Below are 14,963 nucleotides of genomic sequence, written 5' to 3'. Positions count from 1 at the left end.
AGTTTATTTCCGAGATAATTATATCTTCTTTGAAGCTTTTTTATCATGGTGTTTCACCTGCTGACTTGTGATGTTGAAATCCAACAAAAGGGGACTCTTCTCAACGAGTTTTTCCCAAAATGTGTTTCACAGAATATTTGTTCCACAAGATGGTATTAGATGTTCTGAATTTAACTATGAAGCAGAAAAGTTGGACTAAATAGTGTTGACTAGGTTTCTTTACTCCATTGTTCTTTAGAATTTTTATTATTATAAATACTTCTTATGAATGTCCAAGAAGTGAGTACTTTATATGATGTTTCCCAAGGATATTGGTTATGGAACATTTTTTTTTAATTGAACATTTTAAAGAATTGGATTTTTTGAGAAACCCATTAGGTTCAGGAATTTTTTAAGTGACATCTTAGATAACCAGAACTGTCTAACTATGGGAGAGCCTTGTGCCCGGTTAATAGGAACAGAGGAAACACCCAAATACAGATCATAGTAACTTAGTGAAAGAGTGTGTGGGAAAATTTAGTTTTTTTTCTTTCTTTCAATTTTAGTACAAGCATTTCACAGAAGAATATATTCAAACAGCAAATCAGCATATGAAAAAGTTCAGAATGGAAATGCCCATCAAGAGTAGAATTGAGAAAAAAAAAAAACAAAACTGTGTTATGTTCAAATAGTGAAATACTATAAAGTAATAAAAACAAATCAACCACAGCTTTATAAAACACTTTGGATAAATCTCAAAAACTTAATCTTAAAAACTTAATATTGAGTGAAAAAAGCCAGACACAAAATATCAAAATTCAGGAAAACTAACCTTTTTTTTTTTGGAGGGGGGATGCTTACTTAGGTGTTAAAACATAAATAAAAGCAAAAAAAAATAGTTACCATGACAAGCAGAATTGTGATCAGCTGTGGTGGGGAGGAAAAGAAGGGAGAGTAACCAGAAGGAACCCTGTTAGGTGTCAGGGGAGGGGATCTGGGATGCTGGAAATGTTCTATATCTTTTCCTGGGTTATAACTGGGTGTTTGCATTGATATAAATCTTAGAGTTGTACATTTGTGTTTTGTACTTTTTTCTAAGTGAAAAGGAAAGAGTAGTTTGGGTTGTTTTGAGGTCAGTGGGTTCAAAACTTAGGTCCAAAGAAGTTACTTTTTTCCAAAACCAGTTTTGGAAAATCTACGGTATCTCTGTGTATGACCATGCTACAGGAGCAAGAGGGAAATACAGCACCTTCACAAGTCAGGCTGTTCAATTTCAGTTCCCTTCATAAAAGATTAATATATATAGTGACACTTAGGAAACTGCAAATTATACAAACAGAAATGGTTGCTCTCCATCAACATCTCTTCTGTCTCTAACATTACTACCTTCCAAGTACTGATAATGAGCAGCTTCTACAAAAAGGATATCAAGTTGTCAACACAGTTTCCAAAGCCACCCCAAAGGAAGGATGGTCACAGTCGTGGAATGTTAACATCTGCCTTTGCACTCGGCTGCTCTCTGAAATATCATACATTGCAATAAAGGGGAAAATGTCATGAGAAGTTATCAATAACTGAATAAAATAATAAAAATTAAAAGGCGAGACCATAATAAGACTTTAGGGTTTGCTGATGCAACAATATCTAAGAACAATCTTTCTCTGCTCCAGAAGGCTACCCCCAACAATTTCACTAGACTCTCCTACAACTGAAATCACATTTCTTCATTCATCCTTTTTAAAGATTTAGGTCACGTCTACTCTCCATCTTGGATATAAGAAATTAGAGGCCCCTAAGTAATTTTCAGAGTCAAATGGCATGTCATTTATGGTGTGGCAGCCAGGATTAATGACCTTTAATTTGAGCCCAGATAACTTTAACTCCCCATGGGGGTAAAGGAAACAGAAAATCTGGACAATCAGTTTCCTAAACACATTTTGGCGATTCCATGCTGATGTGCTTGCTGTTGCTGCTAATGATATTGCTGATAAGATATTTTAATGAAAAATATTTTAAAACTATTAAGTGCCTACAGAATTCTAGGCACTTTACTGATCCCTTTGCTTAAATTATCCAATCATCCTTATAAAAACCTAGTGAAGGGGTTTTATATCCCCATTTTACAAGAAAAATGTTTTATCTAACCTGTGCCATTAACATGGAAAAGTTCTAAGATGCTAGCAATAAAGAGACAAACATGCATAATTGAGTTCATGTAACTGTTATCTAAGGTTGAGGTGGCTAAAATGTGTTGCTTCTCAAACTGTGGTCCTTCGATCACTTGCATTAGAATTATCTGGGGAAACTAGGAACACACAGATTCTAAGGTTCTATCCTAGACTTACTAAAGCAGAGGCTCTGGAGTATCAGCGAAGCACCTGCATTTTTAGCCACTTTCCTGGGTGATTCTTATACAAGCTGAAATCTGAGTACATTTTTTTTAACAACTTTATTAGAGTATAATTGCTTTACAATGGTGTGTTAGTTTCTGCTTTATAACAAAGTGAATCAGCTATATGCATACATATATCCCCATATCCCCTTCCCTCTTGCATCTCCCTCCCACCCTCCCTATCCCACCCCTCTAGGTGGTCACAAAGCACCAAGCTGATCTCCCTGTGCTAGGAGGCTGCTTCCTAGTAGTCTGCACAAAAGGGGCAGTGAAATGGTTAAACAGTCAAACCCTGAACAGCTGCTGTAAAGAAGGGAAGTTTAGTATTGCTTCACAGAGAGCATTATAACTTCTTTCACTGGAGCAATGGAAGAGGGTTGTTGATTTTAATATCAGATTCAATCTAAAAGACTTTCTTCCAGTCCAAAGCTGATTCCCATTGCTGCACTAGGGTTCAGGAGGAAAATGAAAGAAATACAGACAGAGCTAACTCATCATTCAAAAAGAGACTGGAGCAAGATTTTTGCAGAGTGTATTGAAATACAACATAGGGGCACTTAATGGAGATACCTCCCATTAAAGTAGAATCTGTGATCAAATACTGGCTGCTCTTAGGTTAAAGTCCCCAGCCACTATGGGATACAGACAATTACAGTGTTCAGCTAGTTCCCTTGAGCACACCCGGGTAAAACTTCCACTTATTCCTAACGGTGAAGCTCGGCAGTTAATTTCAGAGCCACACTAGTTTTTGTATCTGCTGTGCATTATTAATTATACTGAAGCTCAACGTGTACGAAATTGTACAGAGTTCTTATTCTAATGTAGGTTATGGGAATCCACAATCATTTTTGTCAACATCCTACAGTCCACAGTTGGAGACCCCTTTAAATGATCCTGGTGAAGATAACTGGACCACAGTCAGCTCCCACAGCTGCATCCAGGCCCTGAGGGTCGAGCAGACAGATTAAGTCACCAGCACCCAGTGAGATCAAGTCCTAAACCATATTATTTCTCCCAATATTATCCTCTTTTTTTGCCAACAGATCTCAACAGAATACTATTTAATATGATAGAGTGAAAGTAGTAGCTTTTTCAAATTTAGTGAAAAGTTCTGTGATTGATTCATTTCCATATATTTCTTAAGCCCTGGATTGTATTTGTGGAACATTTGATTCCCCAACACTGAATGTAACAAAACAGCTGTGTTATAAACTCCAGAAACATTGTGCTATTCTGGAACTAGATGGTGGTGATATTTGCACAACATTGTGAATGTGCTTAATGTCACTGAATTATACACTTTAAAATGATTAAATTGGTGGACTTTATGATATGGATATTTTACACAGTAAAAAATAATTAATTTAAAAAAATTGTGTTAACATTCAGGCATGAAAAGGCAAATTGGAACCTGCTTCTCATAGTTTCCAGCTTGACCTCCACATGCTGGAACAGTTACCTAGTTATGCATCATTGTTTTCTTGATTTTTATCAGATGACACTATAAAACTGATACTTATATGTATCACGACAAATAACTAAATGTCTGTATAACTTTCTTTTTATTCATAAAACAAATATTCATTGAGACTTACTGTAAATGAGACACTGTACTAGACACTGCTATAAAGGCAAAGATGAGTCAACAAGAGCCCTGCCCTCCTGGGATTTGCCATCTAACAATGGAGTAGTGAGAAAATATCTGAGTGCTTTCAATAGGCCAGGCACTGCCCAGATGGAGGGAATCATAAAAGTGTAGGAAGACACAGTCCACGTCTTTTTGGTGAGTTCAGAGTCTAGTGTGGGAAGACAATGTAGTACATATTTCACCAGAGCAGGAGAGAAGGCATTTGAGAACACAGGTGTTAGAGGGAAAAATCATGAATAAGACTGGTTTCAAGGCATCACAACCTTTATTGGGAAGTACATTTAATATAAAAACATTCACGGCTTTAGGTGAACCTGGACTTCAGCAGTTCTAGGCACTACTGTCCTCACACAGGACTAACTTACACAGACCCTGGTAAAATATAAGCACTATGCTCAGATCTTTGTCCCCAAATTACAGTTCTAATTAATCCAGTTAGCACAGCACCAGTTTTCTGACTTCTCTAAATATTCGGTAATGAAACCCCAGAGGTTAGGCTAATCTAGGACTTCTACATGCCCAGCCATTAATAGGACTAGCTCTGTCATCTTGGACGAGTCATTTCACTTTTCTGAGTTCTAAAACGATAGAATTAAGTACTGCAAAGATGTCTATCTCTGTAGTGATTTATTTTTTTCTTTCCATATGACCCAATACTTTAGATATGAGAACTTAGAAAAATGTTTGATAAAGCTAAATGTTTCTTTAAGATTAATAATGAGGAAAAAATCAGCACTGCTGCATCTGGAAACTTGAGTGCCAAGGGATAAGTGGTATCTAATAATTAATAAAAAGTGGTTGTAAAGCATTTTGCAAATATAAAATGCTAGATAATTTATAAATATTTAAATAGTTATTAAATTTAATATGAATATTACATAAATTCCATTTTGATTTCCTATGCCACTTTATTGACTCAGAGTACTTCATTGATATTAATTATGTTACTGTTGGTGTTATTGCTGTTAATTGTTTGGTTTCTGGAGGGGTATATCCCAGGTAAAGAGGAGAGAGGAAATAGGGGTGAATAAATTAGTTGTAGGGTTTTATTACTGGAAGGAGCTATTCTTTTCTGTTACAGTGTATTTGAGGTTTGTCAATTAAGTGCCTGGTTCATAAGTTTCTGTTGTTACTTAGATCTGGTTTTGACTTTGCTTCTTCTGATCTTATTTGCTGAGTTACAAACTCCTCCAAGTCACACGCCATTTTATTCAGCTTTGCATTCTTCCAAAGTTTCTTAGTGCAATGTCTACCCGACTGCTTAAAAAATACTTGCTAAAACTTGAAGGGGAAGAAAGTTAACACGGTATATGCTCCCAGGTCTCAGTGGTTCCACTTCATAGTTCAGGCAATGTTCATACCCTCACAAGGAGGAAAATCATCCTATTTAAGAGATGAAGAAACTGATATCATGGCTGACTAAGGACAGAACAAAGTGTATCCACCTAGGAATGATGGATACAACTCTATTTGATCTCAAAGTGCCTGCCTTTTCTCATTACATAAAACCATCTCCACAGAAATTTATCAATTAATGAAAAAGTGGAGTTGTTTGGAACAGGAATTCGTAAGGAATTATTGCATTTAAAAAATCATTCTTAATTGAGGGTAGAAAGTGTTTTGGAAACTTGACAAGGGAGAAGGGAAGAAAGAGTAAGAGGAAGCAGCAATGAAGGAGGAGAGCGGGAAACAACAGATAGACCCAGAAAAGCAAGAAAACATTGAAATAAAAGGAATGCTGTGAACACTTCTTTGTAGAAAAGAAGACAGACCAGAACTCACAGACCACCTCAAGGTAGTAACTTGTGTAGGGTGGGGAGGGAGGCTCCGGCATAGGATTTAGCTAATATCCCCTGGGCTTAGTTGTGGAGGTGTGGTGGAGTCTTTAAGCAAAACCACAAAGCAAGCACAGGAGAAAGTAATTGGCTTTGCTGATAAGAGGTGAGGAAGAGAGCTGGCTGCAGGTGGGTCCAGTGATAAGCAGAATATATGGTGCTGTGAAGCCTTGATTGGAATAGTTTAATAAAAGCATGTGACTGTTGCCAGTTAGAAGCTAGAGGTAAAATATGATTCTGCTGCTAATTTTGTATCCAAGTAGAATTATCCTGTGATTAGCCTAATAGAATGGCATTGGAAATCTGTAGGCACTGCATGGGAGACCCACTATCTAACAAGCAGCTGAACAGAAGCAGTAAAGCATCACTATCTCCACCTTACCTGGCCCATGAGTGGCTCATGCAGAAACAAGCTTGTGCAGAGGCAGCTTGAAAAGGAGAACAGAGGATTCCCAATGTGCACAGGAAGAGGGTGCAAGCTTCAAGACGCAGTCCCCAAAGGGTCCTTAGTCTGCTGGGAATTGTGTACCTCTGGATGTGCAATACCTAAAGGGGCTTTTAAGGGAGTCTAAGAGTAATTCTTCCACAACCTGTCAAGTGTCTTGCCCTGAAGGAATCCTGTGCCTATCGGAGACCCCTCTGTGAGATGAAGTCCTAGTGTTTTAGACCAGGAAGGTCCTGCTGGGGATTTCTCTAACTAGGACCACCTTTCACTCCAACTCCAGTAAGTAAGAAGGACAGCATTTAACAATGTAGAGATAAATTAATGTCTGAGAGTACATACAAATGGTCCAACCTGATAAAAAAAAAAAAAAACAGGATATTCTCTTCTATTCTTTGCATGGGTTATGGTTCTCTTTTTCCCCTGACTCCCACCACTTCTGTCTTCTGCACTGTCCACACTGGGACTTGGATTGAAGGCTGATTTACATCTGTTGTGCATCCTAATTTCCCAAGAGTGTATGAATGAATTTACAACAAAGGAGCTCTCCTTTTATTTCCATGAAATGTGATGCACGGTGTCACTCAGCAGCTAGTGACATGTGTGCTGGCAATAATAAGGTCTTGCCTTTTGAAATAATCTGTGAACAATCCATATTTAACTGTTCTTCCTATTCAAATTAATTCAGATATTGAAATCATGATGTAGAGCATTTGAATTCTTAAAGCACCATGCAACTTAAGGTGCTAACCTGGTAGAGGAACCAATGCCTTTTCTTTGAAACAAAAAACTATTTAGCTTGTACTGAAAGTAAGATTAACATGATACAAACCATACCCAATCCACAGGTCTCCTGAGGTTTTGTACTGATAGCTGCTTTTCCAGCCTAATTTCCACTCCAGTATTCAAATCCAAGCAGGTAAATTAACGCTGCTGTTCTTTCCCCAGAAGTGATAATGCTTGCTCGATTTGGAAAGATCAAAGTGAAGACCTTCTCATCCAGTAAACAAAAAGATTGAATTTCTTCCACTTTCGCATCTCAAGAAAACTGAAAATAGAAAACTTTCTATTTTTTTAAATCAGAGAGTATGATGATTGGCTCAAATTTTTTTAGCTCAAATGCATTTACTAGCAACAGAGATGTAGAACATAGGAGGACCATACTCAAGCCCTTGAAGTGTTTTGACAAGGTACTAAATCTTTGAGTCATTATAATAGTCTGATGCTGATGTTGTAGGAAAATGGGGTACGAGAGGATGGTCATGTCCCAGGTCTCAACCCAGTTCTTGGGAGGGGCCGCCAAGTGAGGGTCCTTGGCTTTACACAGGAAAGAATTCAAGAGCAAGCCATAGCAAAGTAAAAGCAAGTTTGTTTAGAGAGATACACATTCCATAGACAGAATGTGGACTGTCTCAGAAGGTGAGAGTGGCCCCGAAATATAGGGTGGTTAGTTTTTATGCGCTGGGTAATTTTATAGGATAATGAGTGGGAGGAATGTTCTAACTATCCTGGAGAAGTGGTGGGAATTTCCAGGAATTGGGCCACTGTCCACTTTTTGGCCTTTTGTGGTTGGCCTCAGAACTGTCATGGTGCCTGTGGGTGTGTCATTTAGCATATGCTAATGTATTACAATGAGCATATAATGAGCCTTGAGGTCTACTGGAAATTGAATCTCCCACTTCCTTGGGCCTAGTAGGTTCTAACCAGTATTTTTGTCCTCTCTTCAACAGCTATGTCATTCTTTTAAAGGTTGTGCCCTGCCCCCTTACCTCCTGTCTCACTGATTTGTATTTTATTGATTCTGTAATATAACTGACAAGAAAGCTAATCTGGTTAAGTCAAGAGGTCTAGTTGCTTTCTAAATGTTTACTGAATGAGTGAGTGAATGAATGAATGGCAGTAATGCATGCACATAATAAATGTTAAAATAATACAAATTCAAATGAGTACTGTTCTACTTAATTGTCCCTTTTCTATCCCATGGAAGTAATAATTGTAACAGTTACCACTCTTGATAACTGATAATTCTTGATAACATGAGCATTCTTCATACATCTTTTCTGATATATATGGTAGGCAGAATAATGGTCTCCCAAAGACATTCATGTCTTAATCCCTGGAACCTGTGAATATGTTACCTTACATGGTAATAGGGATTTTGCAAATGTGATTAAGTTAAGGATTTTTTAGATGAGGAGATTATCCCTGATTATTCCAGATTATCTGGGTCTACCAAATTAATCACAAGGGTCCTTTTAAGTGCAAGAAGGAGGCAGGAGAGCCAGAGCCAGAAAGAAACTTGAAGATGCTACACTGGTGTTTTTGAAGGCAGAGGAAGGGACCACAAGTCAAGGAATGCAGGCAGCCTCAAGGAACCATAATAGGCAAAGAAATTGATTCTTCCCTAGAGCCTCCAGAAGGAACACAGAACTGCCAACACCTTAATTAAGGCCCAGTGAGATGTCTTTCAGATTTCTGACCTCTGGAACTATGAGATAATACATATGTATTGTTTTAAGCCACTAAGTTTGTGCTAATTTGTTACAGCAGCAATAGGAAAGTAATACAATGCATATAGAACAGTCTAAATTATCCATCATAAGGATAATTCAATTGACCATCATCTACCATACAAGTCAGGCCAGTTAATGCAATAATAATTGCAGAATGGGGGGGAGATAATAATATTTATAATACTTACTCTGTGGAACATAATAAGTCCTTTTCTGGCATTAACCCACTTAACTCTAAATATCATATACATTTTACAGATGAAGAAACTGATGTATAGCTGGGTTAAATGACTTGCCCAGGATTACACTGGTAATAGGTGGCAGAGCTAGATGTCTGCCTCCAGAAATGACACTCTTAACCTGTCATATATTAACCTCTAATGTATGACGTGTGACCCATTGTGCTAACATTCTTTATCGGGAGTGGTTATGTTACTGAACTCAGGTTCGGCTGCTCACTGCTGTAAAGCCAATAATCGAGAGGCAAGTGTCAATAGAAAGGAAAGATGCTTTAATCAGAAAGGCCAGCAATCTGGGGAGAAGGTGGACTCATGTCCAGAGACCATCTTTGAAGATTCTGTTCAGTAATTACAGTTTTTAAAGGGGAGGCAGGGGAGGAGAATCTCAGTGAATCATTGAGGCAGGAGGTTGGGTTCTGCATCACTGTCTACTGTGTGCAGACTGGCTGGCTCTCTCTTCAGATGTTCTCTTCCCTATGTGATCTGCCGGCAAGATTGTTTAGGGGGGGCTTCTGGGGGGTAGAAAGCTAGTCATTCTTTAACTACTTTATTCTTCATTCTTACTTCTTTTTATCTAGGAAAAGAATCAACAGGTTAGTCAAGGCAAGATGTGCATTCAAGAGAGCATAAGTCAAGAGTTAAATTGCCTAAAGATCTCATTTCTATAATTAGGTTCTTTCAAGGTTAGAGGGGAGCAGAAATGGGCAAACAGGAAAGGGGCAGAAGAGCTGCTTTCAGTTAATCAACCACAACTAGTTGTATGGCATTTGGGTTGCTTGTTCTTATTAAGGTTCTCTCCATTCTGTCCCAATCGTCCCTCTGAAACTTTCTCACTGATGACAATCATTCATGTCCTAATCTCTATGCCAGAGATGGTACATCTACAGCCATGAAGAAAAATAGGGGGCAGAGTCAGGGTTCTATATTTTCCATATAGTGCAGAACGTCTGCTGCAAGCTGTCATACCAAGAATGACTTTGTAAAGTCCTAATTCAGGCTGAGTTAGAAGGCTGGGGGCACAGTTACTGAAGCAAAAGTTACTGTGGACAAAATTAGGTTGCAGACACAAGTTTGAGTTAGAACGTAACAAACATTAAAGAACAAACAAAAAACAATAGGTTAGAAAAATTAGAATGAGCTTTCAATTAATTCTTCACTTGATTATAAGATCCTTCACTGTAAGGATTATGTTTAAATTTAAAGTTCTCAGAATCTAGTGCAGTTTACTGAACTTAGTAAAAGTTGATTAAATGTTCATTGACTGACTATACCATCAAAAATATGTCTCTTACGGACATTGTTTTATTGCTTATCAGCCTCTTTTGAAGGCTCTGGGATTTTTCTCATTAGTCTTGAAAATATAGCTCTATGACTCTCTCAACTGACATTTTCAAGGCCAGAAAACTTATTTCCACAATTTTCTTTCTTACAAGAGAATATTAGCATGTCTCCATGGCTTCATGTTTCATCAGAATCTTCTAGAACATAGCAAATTATTCACTTTGCTTTTAAAAGAACAATAAAAAAATTAGGAAAAAATATCCATGAAAGATATGGCTACTGTCCCAGGATCCAGAATAAAAAAACAGCCCCAGCATACTGCACCAGAAATGACAAAAAGAATGGCCATCTGAAATATAAGCTCTTTCTTACAAATACTTATAAATCAACAGAACTTACAGAAAATTATTAGAGCTGTCTAGCATAAAACTTCTTTTAGGTAAAATAGCCATAACATTTAAACCTTCAAATGTACAAAAAGTATTAAAGAATTAGCAGCTCTTAGCTGAATTTTATGTCAACCGAGCAAATTTTCTAAAAGTAAATGTCTATTAACTATTCCTGATTTAATATCAGCAAAATCAACTTGTGTGAACAGCTGGAAAGGAAAAAGTTCCATAAGTAAGACATAGAGCTTAGGTCAGATCTCTGAAATGTCTTCCTCCTGTCCACATTTCACTTGAAGGAGTCCCTCCCATGCGGCTGGACACAGGTTAAGACTGAGCAAACCGAAGGCTTGAGAAATTCTGAAGATGAAGAGTATGATGTCTCAGAGAGGATCCACCAGTTGCACAGAGAGATGACAAACCAGATTCAAGAGCGGGGGCTGCAGAGAGTGGGATTAAGGCGGTGAAGGTCCACTGAATTCTTCTGGCCCTGTGATACTCTCTTCTTCCTCCTAGCGTTTCTCTCCCAGTTTGAGTCCTATTGTCTTTCTTCCTTGGTTCTACTTTTCTAATCCACTCCCCTTCTTTTCATCCTTTTTCTAACTCTCCTTTATTTTCACGTATAAATTTTTTCTGTCTGCTTTTTTCTTCGTATTTAACTGACCAGGTGTTGATGTATATTTTTATGACTTTATGTTCATGAAATACAGGTTTAAATTCTTTGCTTTTCATCTTGTTAATGGGCAAGTTGGACATTTTATGTATATTTTTCCTCTCTAAAAAATTATTTCATTTTAAATTCTTCAACATTGATAATTTTCTGTATGTTGCTCTTCAAAGACTGGGTTGCCATCCTGCAGTTGACAAATCCTCCAGTCTGCAAGCTTTTCTTCACTTCCCTCACCAGTAGAGATGCAGCCCAAGTGGCCCGGTATTTCAGAGGGAGAAGCAGAACATGGCAGAGAGAGAATACTGCTTTTCTAAAAGGAGCAGTTGTTATGCTAAAATGCACAAAGAGCCATTGTGAATTTTTGTTTAGGGATCTAGATTTCTCACTGCCACGCTGATGGAGCTTCAATGTGAGAGGTACTTTACTGGTGTGTTTTTCTCTAAAATAAGTTTCAGTGTGTTGTGCTAATATAAAAACACAATACACATTTTCAACTGCATTTAGATTTTTGTTACTGACAAAAATAGGAAAATTGTTGATGCCCTAAAATACCTCCCTGTGGTTCAGGCAATAACATTTAAAATAAGTTTTTCAGTATGAATTTCAAACTCTTGAAAGCATTAAAGACAAAGGCCCCTCTATTCCAATGGGAATGCAGAAAATATGAATAAATCATAATGTTCTCATGTTAAGGTATTACTAGAGGTCAAGTGGACTTCAAGCTATGTGGCAATTTCTTATCTGGATATTTTAATAGAATTTCATTTCCCTTAAGAAGGATAAAAATTTTGCATCTTGTATTATTTTCAGATGAGGGATACTCATTTAAATTAATATCAAGATGCACCCCACGCAGAATTTTAAAAAAATCATCAATCTGCCATCTTATCCACATTATTTTTTACCTTCGGGCTCTTGATGTAGTTTTTATGAACAGGATTCAAATAAATTGGCTCTTTTTCCTTGGTGGTTTCTTTAATTACTTTGTTATTATCCAAGGAACTGGTTTAATTTAAATGAACACTGTGTTCCTGCTACTACTATCCAGAGAAAACACAGACTCAGAACATGCTGTTTTGTAGTTAAAGTGTATTTCTCTGCATGGGGATGCCAGAATCCGGCAGTTCAACAGCATCTTCCTGTTTTATATAAAGAGCAAATCCAACCCATCTTGTGAAATCAATGACTTCCCCCAAACTCCTATTCATTTCACTAGATACAATGAATAAGTAGTAAATATATAAAGCAATGACTTGCTTTAAGTAAATCTGATAGCATTTCATTCAAGACAAGCAATCCAGCAAGTCTATATAGTTCTTTCCCTAAAAAAATCTGTATAGGAGGTACATTTTAAAACCAATTATGAGCAGATGTTGTCATGAGTGATCCAATGCCCCTCCCCCCAACTTCCCAGATTTTGACATTACACAGAGTCTTATTGAATATTTATTTGGAACAAAGATGTTTGCAAAGGTCCAGGATTCCCTCTCTTCTTTGTAGCTTCTATCCAATGAAAGTATAGCACAAATTTCAAAGGAATCTAAAAAAATGTATATGTATATAAACATTAAGATGCTATAAGTATTTTACAGACACCATGAAAATATAAAGTTGTATTTCATTTACTGAAATAGTTACAGTTTTCAACCCAGATCCATCTCTTTAAGTAAAGCCATGTGTGAGAAAAGCAAGTTTAACCTTTGGAAACATTTAATCTGGGGCTATTGACTGAGTCCCTACAGATATCATGGCATTTCTCCTGTTGCAGGTAGAATGGAGACCAGACGTGCACATCTACTAGGAGAAGAGCCGGAAATGGAGCAATGTGGGGAGAGTTCCCTGCCTGTGCACATACAACAGGCTCATACTGTGTTTCATTTTATATCTTTCACCTGAGAATTTACATATCTGTCGTACAATGGAGAATGGAGTCTTCCTATTTTTTAATGTGCAAACAAGTAAACTAAAACATGATCCTTTGCTGCAGGTGGTGCCTGTGGCACCAGGAGAGCTGGTAGATGCCATTCAGATGGTGACATAAAATATATATAGCTATTGGAGGGAAGAAACAATGTCACTAATTGTATGCTTCAAGGTCAAACTAGAATTATAGTAAAAGCTCACCTTCTGAAATCAAATACACCTAAATTTAAATGTTGTTATGTGATCTTAACTCCCTTAAGCCTTAGTTTCCCCATTTCTGAAATGGGGATATGAACAGTGCCTACCTCTTTGGGTGGTATTGTGGAAATTCAAGCTGAAAAAGCACCTGAGAATCTTAGCGTGGCTCCTGGTATATAAAGTTCAATATCATCATCATTACTAAAGCAGGCTCAGAAAATTCTCATCATCCCCTGAAGCAGACTGTTTGCTATTACCCCAGGCATTCACCCCCCTAGCTAGTGGTTCTTAAAATGTAGTTCTAGGACTACCTGTATTACATCCTCTTAGGGAGCTTGTAAACAGTGCAAATTCCTGGCCTCTGCTCCAGACACCAGATTCTCTGGGTGTCAGATTGGGACTCTCCACTTTTTTTTTTTTTTTTTTTTTTTTGCAGTACGCGGGCCTCCCCCTGCTGCAGCCTCTCCTGTTGCGGAGCACAGGCCCCGGATGCACAGAACCAGCGGCCATGGCCCACAGGCCCAGCTGCTCCGCGGCATGCGGGATCCTCCCGGACCGGGACACGAACCCTTGTGCCCCGCATCGGCAGGCGGACTCTCAACCACTGCGCCACCAGGGAAGCCCCAGGGGCTCTCCACTTTTAACAAGCTTACTAAATTTGAAAACCACTGCCCTAAATGAGGTCACCTCTCAGCCTGTTCTCCAAAGCTTGTGAACCTGACACCAAGTGCACTTGACTCAGACAGCTAGTCATTATGGATACCTGCTGAGTCTCTTTTCACACAAGTACTTATTCAGGTACAGTGTTAATGAGAAAGTGATGTTAATGGAACAAACTCTACTAAAGTTCTGTGCCCAGAACCCCCTGTATCTTTCTTTCCTAACCTTTTGTAGCTAGGTCATTTTATGTACCCACCTCTCTTTCCTTCTCTCTGCCAGTAAATCCTGCAAATCCTTCACTTCTAGCTCAGAGCCATTTCTTCAGGGAAAACTGCCTGACCGCATTCCTTTCTTCCATTTTTGTATTTCTACACCAAATAGCAGCTGTAAAAGTCTTCTGGCTATTAACCACGTGGTCCCGCGTTTGTACTGTTTTCTAAAGCTCGCATTGTTACTTGTTCACATCTCCTGCATATCTGTGTCTCTCTCCCTCTCTCATGGGGGTATAAATCTCTTAAAGGCAAATGCTGTGTTAGACTTCTTAGACTTCTCAATTGTCCTTGAGAACTGCGCATAAGCCTCAGAAGTTCATTTTCTGAAAATATCTTTTGAATGGGGGGGTGCGGATCATCATGTACACACTTTAGGTTTTCTTTGCAAATTATGAGAAATGGAGGACTTGATGTTTCCTCTGATTAATCTTAGCAACAATAAGTAGGACAACCAGGTATCACACGCCCCCTGATACAAGGACGTAGGAATTCTACAGCATCACCTGCAAAACAAGCTTGCTTAAA

General features: G+C 38.2%; 1 long non-coding RNA gene across 1 annotated transcript; it reads right to left on the bottom strand.

Moving 5' to 3' along the window:
- Positions 1-9,299: 9,299 nt before the first annotated feature.
- LOC137210729 (uncharacterized) lies at positions 9,300-14,536 on the bottom strand. The gene is made up of 2 exons (XR_010936679.1): positions 14,423-14,536; positions 9,300-9,622 (listed from the first exon to the last, which is right to left on the bottom strand). It is a non-coding gene; the product is annotated as an uncharacterized lncRNA (long non-coding RNA).
- Between the last annotated feature and the right edge of the window lie 427 nt (positions 14,537-14,963).

Source organism: Pseudorca crassidens, chromosome 17 (genome assembly GCF_039906515.1).
Source record: "Pseudorca crassidens isolate mPseCra1 chromosome 17, mPseCra1.hap1, whole genome shotgun sequence".
Taxonomy (NCBI): Eukaryota; Metazoa; Chordata; class Mammalia; order Artiodactyla; family Delphinidae; genus Pseudorca; species Pseudorca crassidens.
This window is presented reverse-complemented; position numbering and strand designations above follow the sequence as displayed.